Source organism: Staurois parvus, unplaced genomic scaffold (genome assembly GCF_062004578.1).
Source record: "Staurois parvus isolate SC_StPar_1 unplaced genomic scaffold, SC_StPar_1.0 ptg000581l, whole genome shotgun sequence".
Classification (NCBI taxonomy): domain Eukaryota; kingdom Metazoa; phylum Chordata; class Amphibia; order Anura; family Ranidae; genus Staurois; species Staurois parvus.
The window spans coordinates 6,934,393-6,949,888 of NW_028318377.1; the positions used below are offsets into that span (position 1 = coordinate 6,934,393).

General features: G+C 39.9%; 1 protein-coding gene across 1 annotated transcript in view; it reads right to left on the reverse strand.

The window, feature by feature from the left end:
- The window catches only part of ST3GAL5 (ST3 beta-galactoside alpha-2,3-sialyltransferase 5), a 130,228-nt gene extending 115,209 nt beyond the window's left edge, over nt 1-15,019 (reverse strand). Inside the window, exon 1 of the mRNA XM_089692294.1 lies at nt 14,702-15,019. The gene's annotated coding sequence lies outside the window, so the exon portion shown is untranslated. The remainder of the gene's footprint in view (nt 1-14,701) is intronic.
- Between the last annotated feature and the right edge of the window lie 477 nt (nt 15,020-15,496).

Here is a 15,496-nt window from a genome sequence, read left to right on the forward strand (position 1 = left end):
GCTGCTGCTAGCATCAAAAATTGTGTTCCCACATTATTACAGTTCTGTGAGCACTGAGGTGGCACAACCTGCATGAGATAGTCATGGTTTTGTGAGTACGTGAGAAATCCTATGGAATTGTGAAGGAAGTTGATATAAAACCATATCTGCGTTCACTGCTCTAATTCATACTGCACGGACCTGCTTATGTGGACATTGTGTTTTATCATTTATTTATAGTATGATTTATGCACGTTTTTATGTATATTTTGTGATTTAATTTATAATTGTTTGATTATTTGGTACTTATACTTCACATTAGCAGCGCAGCATTAAGTTTATTGGTTTATTTCGTGTTAGAATATAGCCGTCTTCCAAAATTCAAATTTCAAAAAGAATAGAATAGAAAAAAATCAGAATATAAAATAGATTAGAAAATAAATTAATAGAATAGAAAGGAATAGAATAGATAGTACAATAGTAAAAATAGAATAGCAGGAATATAGCCGCCTTCTGAAATTCAAATATTGAAATAAGAATAGAATAAAATAAAAAATAGCATAAAACAGAACAGAATTGAATAAAAAGGAATAGAATAGAAAATAATAGCGTAAAACTGAATAGAATTGAATAAAAAGGAATAGAATAGAAAATAATAGCATAAAACGGAATAGAACTGAATAAAAAGTAATAGAATAAGATAGATTAGAAAATAAAGGAATAGCATAGAAAAGAATAGAAATTAGAGAAACTAGAATACAATAGAAAGAATAAAACGGTCTTTCGAAATTTGAATTTTGAATAGAAAAGAACCAGCTATTCTTCACAATGGGTTCAGATGGATTCAATATTTTTTATTTGAATTTGATCCTATTCGAATACTTTGAATCCATTGAAAAAATTCTGATCTGGTCAAAAACACATAAACAAAACAAATTCAGTTTTGAATGTAACAAAATGAAATTAGTAACTTAACTAATTGATACGAAATGTAACAAAAATAATTATTTCATTCTGCACATGTGTATTATTCACCCAAAGTATACAATGGCCTAAGGCAGTGCTTCTCAAACTTTTTTTCAGTCGCGGCACCCTTTACAATTCGCGCACCACCTCCCGGCACCCTTTACAATTCGCGCACCACCTCCCGGCACCCTTTACAATTCGCGCACCACCTCCCGGCACCCTTTACAATTCGCGCACCACCTCCCGGCACCCTTTACAATTCGCGCACCACCTCCCGGCACCCTTTAAATCCGCGCACCATCTCCCGGCACCCTTTACAATCCGCGCACCATCTCCCGGCACCCTTTACAATCCGCGCACAATCTCCCGGCACCCTTTACAATTCGCGCACCATCTCCAGGCACCCTTTACAATTCACACACCATCTCCAGGCACCCTTTACAATTCACACACCATCTCCCGGCACCATTTACAATTCGCGCACCATCTCCAGGCACCCTTTACAATTCGCGCACCATCTTCAGGCACCCTTTACAATTCGCGCACCATCTCCAGGCACCCTTTACAATTCACGCACCATCTCCCGGCACCCTTTACAATTCACGCACCATCTCCCGGCACCCTATTCTAAAATGTACAAAACTAAACTAATAGTTTTAAATATTCTTGATCCAGGGAATATCCGAATGCCTCTCGGGGGATCAGGAAGGATTTTTTTCCCCTGCAGGAGCAAATTGGATCATGCCTTGCTGGGGGTTTTTTGCCTTCCTCTGGATCAATGGTGGGTATAGGATTATAATTTATTTATTTTTTTTATGGTTGAACTGGATGGACTTTTGTCTTTTTTCAGCCAGACTAACTAAGTAAATATTGATGCAACATTCACACTTGTAGGATACAAAATGTTAGGCCCCTTTCACACAGGAGATCCAATCAGGTCTGACTTTCGGTTTTTCAGGTGGACCTGATCGAATGGTCCATTCACCCCTATGGACACAAGTCTGTTTGCACCTGCTTACCACTAGGTCTGATCTGGTCCTCTCTAAAAAAAAAAATGGAGGGGGATCCATTTTCTTATTTATTTATTTCAGGTACTTATATAGCGCTGTCAATTTATACAGGGCTTTACAAATATATTGTACAATCAGATCGGTCCCTAACCCTCAAGGTCTAATCTAAGGTCCCTAACTTACATTCAAACATACACATACTAGATATAGGAAATGCTGCTTCTGGGTTCTTACAAGGTAGGGAAGATCAGTGAATGGCTGAACTGGCCTCCCTCCCTTCTACCTGGAGGTGTGTACAGGGGAAGGGGGGGTGAATGTACCAGTGGTGCGTGGAACAATCAGGCGGATGAAAAGCCACCCCATCGCTTCCACCTGAAACAAAAATGTAGGTTCCAAAGGCATATGGATTTTCTTGGTATATACTTGGATTTTTTTTTGTCTTTTGAACTTCCACCTGAAGGCTGACTTGTCAGATTTACACACATTCCCAGCTGCTGTAGCAGACTTTTGTGGACAGAGTGGCGTCAATCCTGCCCAGAGTTCTCTGCTAAATTACTCAGACCCACCACCTTCTTATTCTCAACACCAGGACTAAGTGACTTGTCAAAATAACAACAGGAAGGGCTAGCCTCTATAAGATAACACAGCGAGTGTGCAGAAGACGCAGGACAGCTCCAAATTTCTATTTTAAAAAAAAAAAGTTTTTTTGCAGTTATAAAATTAATATAACAAAATTTAACAGACTGGAAGTGAAAGGGTTAATAGTTAACTCACTTGCTTTGTGCCTAGTAACTGGTTTATTGCACATACAGGATGTTCCCGCGGGATCTAAATGCTGATATCCATGCACACATTTCTTGTTTTGAGAAATTGCAGAAGGTACTACCCTGTTGCATTTTTGTTATGACACACCATAGAGTGGTTTACTGAAATCTCTATTCTGTATTCTGATTGGTGCTTTATGGAAGCCGCCTGAAATATGCGTCATCATTTATTACTTAAAGCTTGATCCATAATAAAGCCAAATTTTGCATCACACATCTACGTGTCTGACTTGCATTATTCCCAAAGTACTTTGAACTGGATGTTTGTATGGAGGAAGTTGGCCTAAATTGATATTCCTAATAGGAAGGGTGCAAATAGGAAGCTCATTAAGAGTTTTTATACTCAAGGGGATTATATATCAAGCAAATCAGTAACAAAGTTTAGTTGAAAATCAGGCTGCATCTCCTACAGAAAAGTCTTTGTGCACTGTGCCTCTGTTTTCATGGGCAGCCAAGTGCAACAGTTTGCAAAGTTCGGAGTTTGGATTTATTACTGAAGAGAAAACAGATTTTTACTCAAACTCATTACTGATTAAACGAAAGTCGTTTTTTGCTGTTCTCATACAAGAACAATTTTTGTGCTTGTCCCTTGGGATAATTTAGCATGAACTGTCGTGTTCAGCTCTCAAAAACTGTGTATTAATGATCAGATTACTGGATGATCGCTTTGAAAGCGGTATTTTTCGTCAGATTTTCTCATCGTGTGTACTAGGCATTCTGCCACAAGTGTTACTTTGAAGCACCCAAAAAAATAATAACTACTCAAGCTATAACCTTACAATTAATCATTCTCTAAATTTGTGAATATATTAATTATCTTATGCAATAAAATACCACTTATTGATTTTCAAATGCCAAATAGTGATATAAAAAAATTTTCAGAAATCAAATTAAAGTGCAATAAAGTGCTCTAATATATAAAATACTCTAAATTAAAATATTTTAAATTAAATGAAAATGGTGATCAAAGTTCAATTTAATAAAATTATATAAATTCAAAAACGTCCACTCCTTGACAATTTTCAAATAGTGTTCCTATATATATTTTTTAATCATTCTTTCTGCTTTCCTGAATTGATGATTGCCCCCCTTACTTTGAATTATACCATTAAAAACATTACATTATGTGTTTATTTGTGTTATTATTATATTATTATTATTATTATACAGGATTTATATAGTGCCAACAGTTTACACAGCACTTTACAAAATAAGGGGGACAGTACAATTACAATATAGTTCAATACTGGAGGGCCCTGCTCATGGAGCTTACAATCTAATCTGCGTTCAGAATGCTCTTATGTACCAGTGTAAATGAAGCCTACAAGTAATTTCTGCTGCAGGTTTGCTACATGGCAGCACAAGTGGGGAATGAAAGAATAAAATGTACGTAAACAGCTTTTTTTTTTTTTTGCACATTTAGGGTTAATGCCTAGTACACACGATGAGAAAATCAGACGAAAATTACCGCTTTCAAAGCGATCATCCAGTAATCTGATCATTAATACACAGCTTTTGAGAGCTGAACACGACAGTTCATGCTAAATTATCCCAAGGGACAAGCACAAAAATTATTCTTGTATGAGAACAGCAAAAAACGACTTTCGTTTTAATCAGTACAGCACTCATCTGTGAAAAAAAAATGAGGAACCAAGACCATGCATGCTTAGATACAAAAGAATACATCACAATACAATACATCACTTCCTAAGTTGTATTCGGTCTTATGAAAATTTTCGTAACCTCTACATTTTTAATATCAGACTAGCATTTAAATGAAAAAAAAAAAAAAAAAAGGACGATCATTTATTTATTTATTATAGGTACTTATATAGCACTGTCAATTTACGCAGCACTTTACATATACATTCACATCAGTCCCTAACCCTCAAGAGGCGTACAATCTAAGGTCCCTTACATACACATACTAGGGACAATTTAGACAGGAGCCAGTTAACCTACCAGCATGTCTTTGGAGTGTTGGGGGAAACCGGAGTACCCGGAGGAAACCCACGCAGGCACAGGAAGAACATGCAAACTCCAGGCAGGTGGTGCCGTGGCTGGTATTCGAAACCATTCATTTGTCCGATATTCTCAACATGTGTACTAGGCTTAATACATATGGACTTTTGAGATCAGTTTGTGTTTTATTTATTTCACGTACTTATATAGCACCGTCAATTTACACAGCGCTTTACATATATATTGTACATTCACATCAGTCCCTGACCCTCAAGAGGCGTAACAGTCTAAGGTCCCTAACTCACATTCATACATACACATACTAGGGGGGCAACTTTAGACAGGAGCCAGTTAACCTACCAGCATGTCTTTGGAGTGTGGGAGGAAACCGGAGTACCCGGACAAAACCTACGCAGGCACAGAGAGAACATACAACTCCTATGCACTCCAAAGACCTGCTGGTAGGTTAGGATTGTGCTTTTTTGACTCCATAGACTTTTATTATGGGGGTTCCTAAAAAAGCACGCGTAATGCGTTCCCGTGCATCCAAAGTAATTCACGCAAAAACTCCTGCACTTGGGGGTGAACTCGATACAGTTATAGATCCATTGTGGAGATCCTGGATGGTGCACGCCTTGCTGCCCTCAAAACAGAGTCCAAACACTGGATACAAAGAAAAGAAATAGAGGGTGCACCGGGATAGTTCATGACCTTAATTAACATTTTGTGATAAAAAATGATAGGCGATATACTCACAAAGGACAAATGTAAATAAGCTCATCATAAAGGACAGCACTGCCCAGTCCTTCTTCAGGGCTCTGAGGAAGAGGCAAGTCCTCGAAACGTTAGCCTGTTGGAAATCCAGTGCTCCTATATGGATAGCCATGCCATGCGGACTGGACAGTGCTGTTCTTTATAATGAGCTTATTTACATTTGTCCTTTGTAAGTATATTATTATACAGTTTGCTCAGCGCTTTACAATATAAAGGGAGACAATACAGTTCAATACAAACATCCTTCTTCCCATTATTCAACATTCTTCATCCCACCATCCATCATCTTATAACCTTCATCCCGCCATTCAACATCCTTCATCCCGCCATTCAACATCCTTCATCCCGCCATTCAACATCCTTCATGCCACCATTGTAACATCCTTCATGCCACCATTCAAGCTTCCTTCGTGCCACCATTCAAGCTTCCTTCATGCCACCATTCAAGCATCCTTCGTGCCACCATTCAAGCATCCTTCGTGCCACCATTCAAGCATCCTTGTTCCCATTATTCAACATCCTTCATCCATCCTTTTACATCCTTCGTGCCATCATTCAACATCCTTCGTGCCACCATTCAACATCCTTCCTGCCACCATTCAACATCCTTCCTGCCACCATTCAACATCCTTCCTGCCACCATTCAACATCCTTCGTGCCACCATTCAAACATCCTTCATGCCACCATTCAAACATCCTTCATGCCACTATTCAAGCATCCTTGTTCCCATTATTCAACATCCTTCATCTCACCATCCCTCCTTTTATATCCTTCATCCCACTATCCACCATCCTATTTTTGAGGGAAGATTTTTTGAAGGAAAGGCTTAGCTGACTGGTTTGCCTGCACCACCACCAGTTTCAAAACTAAACATTCAGGTTTCAAGACATTTAACAGAAGTTGCATGCCCAAGATCCAGCAAACACAGATTTCATTCACAAGAATTCCTAAACACATCAGAACTGGAGAATGGACCTTCTACATTGATGGGAACACTGCTAATAATGTAGACCAGCTTTTTTGAACCAAGTTTCTGTGGAAACTTAGGGCTTCTCTTGAAGATGCTATGGGTTCCTTGAGCAGAAAAATGGTGAATAGATCTTCCACTTACTATTGACCACCACTGAAAGGAGGCAATTTAAAACTAACCACCAATGTTACGTACCATGAGCTGTAATACTGATAATTTTTAGCAGGGGTTCTCCAGGGGATCTGATAATGATTTCAAGGGTTCCGCCAAGGTAAGAACGTTGAGAAAACATGCTGCAGATAGTGGTCTACTGAAGCCGACTAGTCTGTCTGTACACACAATAAGATCTGTTTGTTTATTAAGTCACAAATTCAGACCGCAACCCACGATTCGTCTAACCAAATCTCACAGAGAATTTATTGCCATACATGTAGTATAAAATAAACAAGAAAAACACTAAATTGCACAAATTCAAATGAATTTTTGGTTTTGGTCAGGACCAACCTCGCTTTTCTATGAGAGCCTGGCAGCTGCTGAAGCTGCATGGGGCTGTATGGTGAAGAAATTAGTATATACACTTAGGGCAGTATTCACCCCAGGGGTGAATGCCCAAGACCAGTTTAGAGCAGTATGCACCAACAAATGTTTCGCCTTGGAAAAATATAGAACAGTGTTTAAGTCTAGGTTCTCATCATTGCGGGTTCTGTGTTGAGTGAGCACAGCAGCCTTTTTTTTTTAAAAACTGCAGCCGGACAGAACGGCATGGTGTTGCGGCACCATGCAATTCTGCACACCCAAAAATGCAATACACCATCATCAGTCCCTCCCCTCAAGCCAGAGTACTTGGTGTCATTCTAGACTCCAATCTGTCCTTCCAGCCCCAAGTCCATTTGCTGACAAACTCATGTAGACTTCACCTCCGCAACATCTCCAAAATACGACCGTTCCTAACCCCGGAAACCACTAAGCAACTCATTTACTCCCTCATTATATTACGCCTCGACTACTGTAACTCCCTCCTCATCGGCTTACCCCACCGCAGGCTATCCCCACTTCAGTCTATCTTGAATGCTGCGGCCAGACTCATCCACCTTACTCACTGCTCCATATCCGCCACCCCCCTCTGCCAATCCCTCCACTGGATTCCGATTGCCCAATGGATAAAATTCAAAATGCTAACATTGACGTACAAAGCTGTTCATAACATTGCCCCAAACTACATCACCGACCTGATATCCAAATACCACCCAAAACGTACTCTCCGCTCCTCACAAGACCTCCTACACTCTAGTTCCCTGGTTTCCTCCTCCCATGCCTGTCTCCAGGACTTCTCCAGGGCTTCCCCCATTCTCTGGAACTCCCTACCCCAATCCATCTGACTGTCACCTACTCGCCTCAAGTTTAGGCGCACTCTGAAAACCTATCTCTTCAGGGAAGCCTACCCCACCCTCAGCTAATTACTGAACCCCTCCACTCTTCCTACCACTCCGTCCCCCATAGCTATTTCCTCCTGTACCACTATCCCCTCCCTCCTAGATTGTAAGCTCCAAGGAGCAGGGCCCTCGAACCCCTCGTGTATTGTATTGTTACTGTACTGTCTCGTGTACTGTCTCCCATTATAATGTACAGCGCTGAGCAAACTGTTGGCGCTATATAAATCCTGTATAATAATAATTTTGCCTGCGGGTCAGGAAACGTGTGCTTCCCCAACCCGCATATGTTTGAGCCTAGGGTTAAGCAACAATGAATTTGTAGGAAGGGTGACCATGTTGGCCATACATTAGGCCTTAGATTATGCATGTTCTAGTTTGTGCTGATAAGTATATGTAGATCACGGGAAAAATAGCTGTTCCTCCGGATGGCATGTAAGCAAGCTCTGTAGGAGTGTATTGTGCTTAGCATATTTATTACAAGTGACAAGTGTCCACGAGGTTGTAAATCTTGTGTAAATAGACCTCAAACTCCTTTCACGGTAAAACAGCGATCAGTGAACTGCTCAGAAGTCACCGCGCCAATGTACGCCTGCATGTAACCATTGACATATACTTGTGGGTACTTGTACAAAGAAAATCATTACAGCAAACAATCATATTGCTATGTGTGTAGCCAGGATACTACTCAGTGCCCGTTATCACTACATAAACAGACATTTTCTGTTTAATCCTCCTATAAAGCCTCATACATAACAAAGCTGTTGAGTGTTTAAATATTAGCCTAGGACTAGCTTTAAAGAATGACAATGTTTGTGTCCTCCACTCAGTTCAGAGAGTGCGCACTTATGCAGGCCATAGACGGGTCGTTTATCAGCCGAATTTTCATCCGCATGAAAAATCGGCTGATATTCACGCCGTTAGTGGGGCCAGCCCTTCGGCCGTTTTTTCACGAATCTTCTCGTTTAATTTTATCGGTCATGCTGGAAAATCCACGAAAAACGGACATTGGTGGCAGCATCGGCAATTACCGATTTTTCGGTAATTTCGGCCGATAAACGGCCCGACTATGGCCAGCCTTAGAGTGGATTTCCACTTTTGCAGCCATACTGAGATAACAACTACATTTTATTTGCCATATGTTACCATCCACATAGCATAACTTAAAAAGAAATCATTTAAAATTGCTACTTAGCTTTCTACTCACTTATAAATCCTATCTAGCTCTCCCCTGCTATGTCATGTGAAGAAGGGGGCTGGGGAGTTGCTAACCGTAATTAATCCTGTGTGTACTGTGTCTCATCAGTTGTGCACAGTATCTGAGCAAAATAAATGGTTAGAGATCTCAAGGCTTGGATGGTACATTGTGTGTTAATGCACTTAAAGTGTTACTACACCCAGGACCGTGCATTCACTATATCCGGTCTCCCCGGACCCGGCATTCACTATATCCGGTCTCCCCGGACCCTGCATTCACTATATCCGGTCTCCCCGGACCCGGCATTCACTATATCCGGTCTCCCCGGACCCTACATTCACTATATCTGGTCTCCCCGGACCCCGCATTTACTATATCTGGTCTCCCCGGATCCTGCATTCACTATATCCGGTCTCCCCGGACCCTGCATTCACTATATCCGGTCTCCCCGGACCCTGCATTCACTATATCCGGTCTCCCCGGACCCTGCATTCACTATATCCGGTCTCCCCGGACCCTGTATTTACTATATCTGGTCTCCCCGGACCCTGCATTCACTATATCCGGTCTCCCCGGACCCTGCATTCACTATATTTGGTCTCCCCAGACCCCACATTCACTATATCTGATCTCCCACATTACACAGAACATAGAAATGCAATTATTTTAGCAAATATAAACCTGCTTAATACCTTTTCTCATCAGCAGTATATAGCAGTCTTGTTACTTTTATAAGTGTCCAGCAGGGCACTGGTTAATGCTTGTAGGAGGAGTTTTCATTCTGCTGTGACTGTCCTATGAGGCTTCATAACCCCTGACCCTCTGTCTGGACAGTGCTGATTGGCCCTGTGATGATCACATGCACCTTTCCAAAGGGGAAAAAAAAAACCTCTCTAGCCATACACACCAAACTGAGCATGTGCAGGGTGACTCCCAGAGCTTTGTAGTATTACCAGATGGATTGGGGACAGTAGAAGGGGATAATCAGAGAAGACAGGATCAAAACAGCCTTTTTGCACAATGTGGAGGATTAACCATTTAGGTTCCACAGTGAATACTCATTGCTGCATCCTGATCAACACATTTAAAGTGTTGCTAAACCCACAACAGTAAAATCAGTCTGTATATGCAGTAAAGCATCCTTGCTATACAACAAGCATACTTTACTGCATATACAGACTTATTTTACTGTTGTGGGTTTAGTAACACTTTAAATGTGTTGATCAGGATGAAGCAATGTTGCTGTAACTGTTTAATACTACTTTAAAATGAAGGAACTGAGCATGTGCAGGGTGACTCCTAGAACACCATACTCTCAACAAATGGATTGGGAACTGTAGAAGTGGAGGATCACAGAAGACAGGATCAAACAGCCTTTTTTTACACAATGTGGAGATTTAACCCCTTAAATTCCACAGTGAGTATAACAAGCTTGTTTTCCTACATATACAGACTGATTTTACTGCTGTGGGTTTAGTAGTACTTTACAAAAAACTATCCAATAGCCTGTTCCCTAATTGCAGATTGCAACCTATTCAAAAGAGAAGCCGCTAAGAGAATCCAACGTATAATCCTGATGGAAAGAAACAAAAACATTTTTTTCATTGATTTTTTTTTTTTTTTTAAGATGTGCTGTGTGAATGAGAACACAAAGATATAGTGGGGGTATTCCCAATATTACTGCAAAAAGTATATTATTTTTTCTTCCACTCAGTTTAGATGGCATGCATATAAAGTGTTTTTTTGCCACTTTTGCAGCCAACTGGGAGAACACCTAGCTTACACTAGTTACACACCAAAAAAAAAAAAAATATATATATATATATATACACACACACACACAAATTGCTGCTTACCTTTATACTTGCTTAAAAAATGCTATTTAGCTTTCCCCTTCTAGGTTATGTTAGGAAGGGGCTGGCAAGTTATGTTTACTGTAATTATTGCAGGCCATAGACGGGTCGAAAATCGGCCGATTTTTCGGCTGAAAAAAAAAAAGATCGGACAATTCTCGCACCGTTAATAGGTTAATTGGTCGGTCATTTTTCGGGGTTTTGGCACTTTTTTTTATTGGTGAAGTTGGAAAAAAATCGTCCGATTTTGCCAGCAATGATGGGCAAATTGGCCGATCTTTTTACCGATAAAAAAATCTGCGCATGAGCCATGTCCTGCAAGAAGAAGAAGAAGAAGAAAAAGAAAAGACGAAAAAGAAGAAGAAAAAAAAAACGAACAAGAAAGAAGAAAAGAAAAAGAAGAAAAGAAAAAGAAGAATTCCAGTCCGCTATTATATTTGACATGAAAAAGTATTGCGGTTGCAACAATGTATCTATTTGTATCCGAATAAAAAATCTGTATCCGAAATGGATACAATGTTGCAACCGCAATACTTTTTAATGTCAAATATAATAGTGGAGCTCTCTGCAGGGACAGAAGTAATTAAATGCCAGCCGTAGACAGGATGAAAATCGGCCAATTTGTTTTTACCATTGGTGGTAATGTCAGCCTATTGAACGACCGATTTTTCGTTTTTTTTTTTAAACTGCCGGTTTTCGACCTGTCTATGGCCTGCATAATCCTGTCTGTACTGTGCCTGTAGATCTCATCAAATGTAAACTAGATGTGTGCACTGTCTGTCCTAACAAGTTAAAGATCTCAGGCTTGGGTGTTACATTTTATGTGAGAAAAAAAAAAAGTCTCTCAGTCTATCCCCTAATTACCATGCAAGCTATTCTAGATACAAGCTGCCTATGAAGTTCTCATTATAATCCTGTTCTATTTTTATTAGAATAAATAATTATAGTATAGCGCTGACAATTTATGCAGCTCTTTCAATACTGTACATTGACATTTTACATTGACTTTTTAAAAATTATTTTTAGGCATGCTGTGTGAATATTAACATTTGTGAAATGTATTTGTAGGTCTGCTGTGTGAATAAGAACATATATATATATTTTAGGCTCCATGCACACTAGCCTTTTTTCTGCTCCTAGAAGCTAGTGTCATGCAGGCCATAGACGGGCCGTTTATCGGCCAAATTGTCGGCTGATAAACAAAAAATTGGTCGATTTGTCAGCCGATAAATGAAAAATCGGTTGTTGCCGTTGCTGCCACCAATGTCCACGAAAAACAGACGTTTTTTGTGGATTTTCCAGCATGACCAATAAAAATAAACGAGAAGATCTGTGAAAATGGCCGACGGGCTGGCCCCACTAATGGTGTGAATATTGGCCGATTTTTCATGCGGACAAAAATTCGGCCGATAAACGACCCGTCTATGGCCTGCATTATCCTTGTGTCCATGCGCACTATTTTAGGCTAGTAGTGTTTTTCAAGCTTCAGCATTTAGGAGCAGAAAAAAATATTTTCTGTAGAGTTTCTGGGAGCCTTTTTTCTGGCAAAAAAAAAAAACATTAAACGCTTAAATGCTCCTAACAGCTTTTTTTCTTGTTCTACATGTACTGTAAAAATGCTAATAAAACACTACCACTACTAAACACTTCTAAGCGCTTCTAAAACGCTACTAAAAGCTGGCACAAAAGCGTGTTCTTCATCCAGGTTTTTTTCCCTAGCGTTTTTTGAGCTTATAAAAAAAGCTAGTTTGCATGGAGCCTTAAAATTAATTTTAGGTATGCTCTGTGAATAGGAACTCATAAATATGTTTACAATTATTTTAGGTATGCTGTGAGAGTAGGAACACACATATATTTTAAAATAATTTTTAGGTGTGCTTTGTGAATTGGAACTGATAAATATATTTACAATTATTTTTTAGGTATGCTGTGTGAATAGGAATGCAAACATTTTTTTAAATTATTTTTAGGTATGCTGTGTGAATAGGAACACAAATATATTTTAAACATATTTTAAGGTGTGCTCTGTGAATTGGAACAGATAAATATATTTTTAGCAATATTTTTAGGTATGCTGTGTGAATAGGAATGCAAACATTTTTTTAAATTATTTTTGCGTATGCTGTGTAAATAGGAAGACATAAATATGTAATGTACAGCGCTGAGCGAACTATTGGCGCTTTATAAATACTGTATAATATTAATAATAATCAAAGATTATTTTTAGGTATGCTGTGTGAATAGGAAGACATAAATATTCAAAGATTATTTTTAGGTATGCTGTGTGAATAGGAGGACATAAATATTCAAAGATTATTTTTAGGTATGCTGTGTGAATAGGAAGACATAAATATTCAAAGATTATTTTTAGGTATGCTGTGTGAATAGGAGGACATAAATATTCCGAAATTATTGTTGGGTATGTTGTGTAAGTAAACAGGAACACAAACATATTTTAATTATTTTCATATATGCTGTGCGAATAGGAACACACAAATACTTTTTTTTAAATTTCTGGCATGTTGTGTGAATGGGAATACACAACATATAGTAGTGGGGGGGGGGGTTCTGAAATTTGACTGCAAAAGGGGAATACACCCCATTCACGCCAGTGTGTTTTGTCACGTTTCTCTACGTGCGATAGCGCTTAACATAAAAAAAATCCCACTGTTCTAAATTGCGCCTATTCACATCAGTAGCTCAAAGCCTGTCACTTGGAAAAGTACATGAGCTTTGTCTGAGGCAGAATCAATCAATTTTTGGCCCCACAGACTTTAATGGGAGCATGCAAAAAAAATAAAAAATGCACGGAAAGCATTATGTGTGTTTTTTAGGCACCCCCATAATAAAAGTCTATGGAGTCGAAAATGCACAATCCTAACCTACCAGCAGGTCTTTGGAGTGCACAGAAGTTTGCATGTTCTCCCTGTACCTGCGTGGGTTTCCTCCGGGTACTCCAGTTTCCTCCCACACTCCAAAGACATGCTGGTAGGTTAACTGGCTCCTGTCTAAAGTTGCTCCCCTAGTACGTGTATGTATGAATGTGAGTTAGGGACCTTAGATTGTACTCCCCTTGAGGGTTAGGGACTGATGTGAATGTACAATATATATGTAAGGTGCTGCTTAAATTGACGGCGCTATATAAGTACCTGAAATAAATAAAGCGTTGTGTAAATTGACGGCGCTATATAAGTACCTGAAATAAAGCGCTGTGTAAATTGACAGCACTAAGAAAGCACTTTTACTGTACATCGCTTCTAAAAACACACTATTTAAAAAAAATTTTTTAAAAATTATGCCTGAACATTCTATGCTCAAGTGCAATTTGGGAAAAGGGGGGGGGGTGGTAAAAGTAATTTATGCCAGAGGTTTGCTACATGACAACCCCAGGAGGAATTATTATGTAAAATGCCTGCAGGGGGCCTATTCTGTGCATTTAAAGGGCCAGTCCATACTGGCTTAGAGATCAATTGGGGGGATTACAGGTTTTGTGTCTTCCACTCAGTATAGATGGTAAGCTCCTATGTACAAGGAGCTCCTTATCTCCATCCATCATGCGTTTCATCTTACATCATGCACTCAGCCGGATGATACTTTGTGAAGTGCTACATACACAAGTGGACATAGACATCCAGGACTACCTGAACAAGAGGGACTGTCACCCGCTAACAAGGATGAGCATGCAGCTGATCCCCAACACTGGGAGCAGCACAGTCCACAAACACACGACTTACATTTCCACGGAGTCGCAGAAAACTGCGCTCAGTCCCAACGTCTCTCCATCCAGATCGTTCCCAGTCGGGGGGGGGGAGATAATCCTAGGAATGATGAGGACAATCAGAAAAGCCAGAAAAAGTGGAGGAGCATCCGGGATAGACTCATCCAGCCATCCACAGGAGGTATCATTGTGCTAAGTTCACAGGAAACATGTAGTAACAGTCCTTGGCTGAGTAGAGTGGGGGAGGTGGCGTGCGATGAGGAGGAGGGGTGTGGGGCAGGAGAGATCTGTAGGGGAGGTAGGATTAGAGAACACAGGACACTGATACTGCCGGCTGCCAATGGATCGCAGGACACTGCTGGAAGAAGTACAGAAAGTATTAGCAATCGGGTCAGCAGTGAGTTCTAGTCATCGGACCAGCAGGAGTATTACTAATAAAGTCAGAAGAAAGTATTAGAGATCAGATCAGTAAAAGTATTAGTGATTGAACCAGCAGGAGTATTAGTAATCAAGTCAGAAGAAAGTATTTGAGATCAGATCAGTAAAAGTATTAGTGATTGAACCAGCAGGAGTATTAGTAATCTAGTCAGAAGAAAGTATTAGAGATCAGATCAGTAAAAGTATTAGTGATTGGACCAGCAGGAGTATTAGTAATCAAGTCAGAAGTATTAGCGATCAGATGTAAGTCCTAGTGATTGGACCAGCAGGAGTATTAGTAAATGGGTCAGCAGAAAGTATTAGTGATTGGACCAGCAGGAGTGTTAGAAATCGGGTGAGAAGAAAGTACAAGAAATTGGGTCGGCAGTGAGTT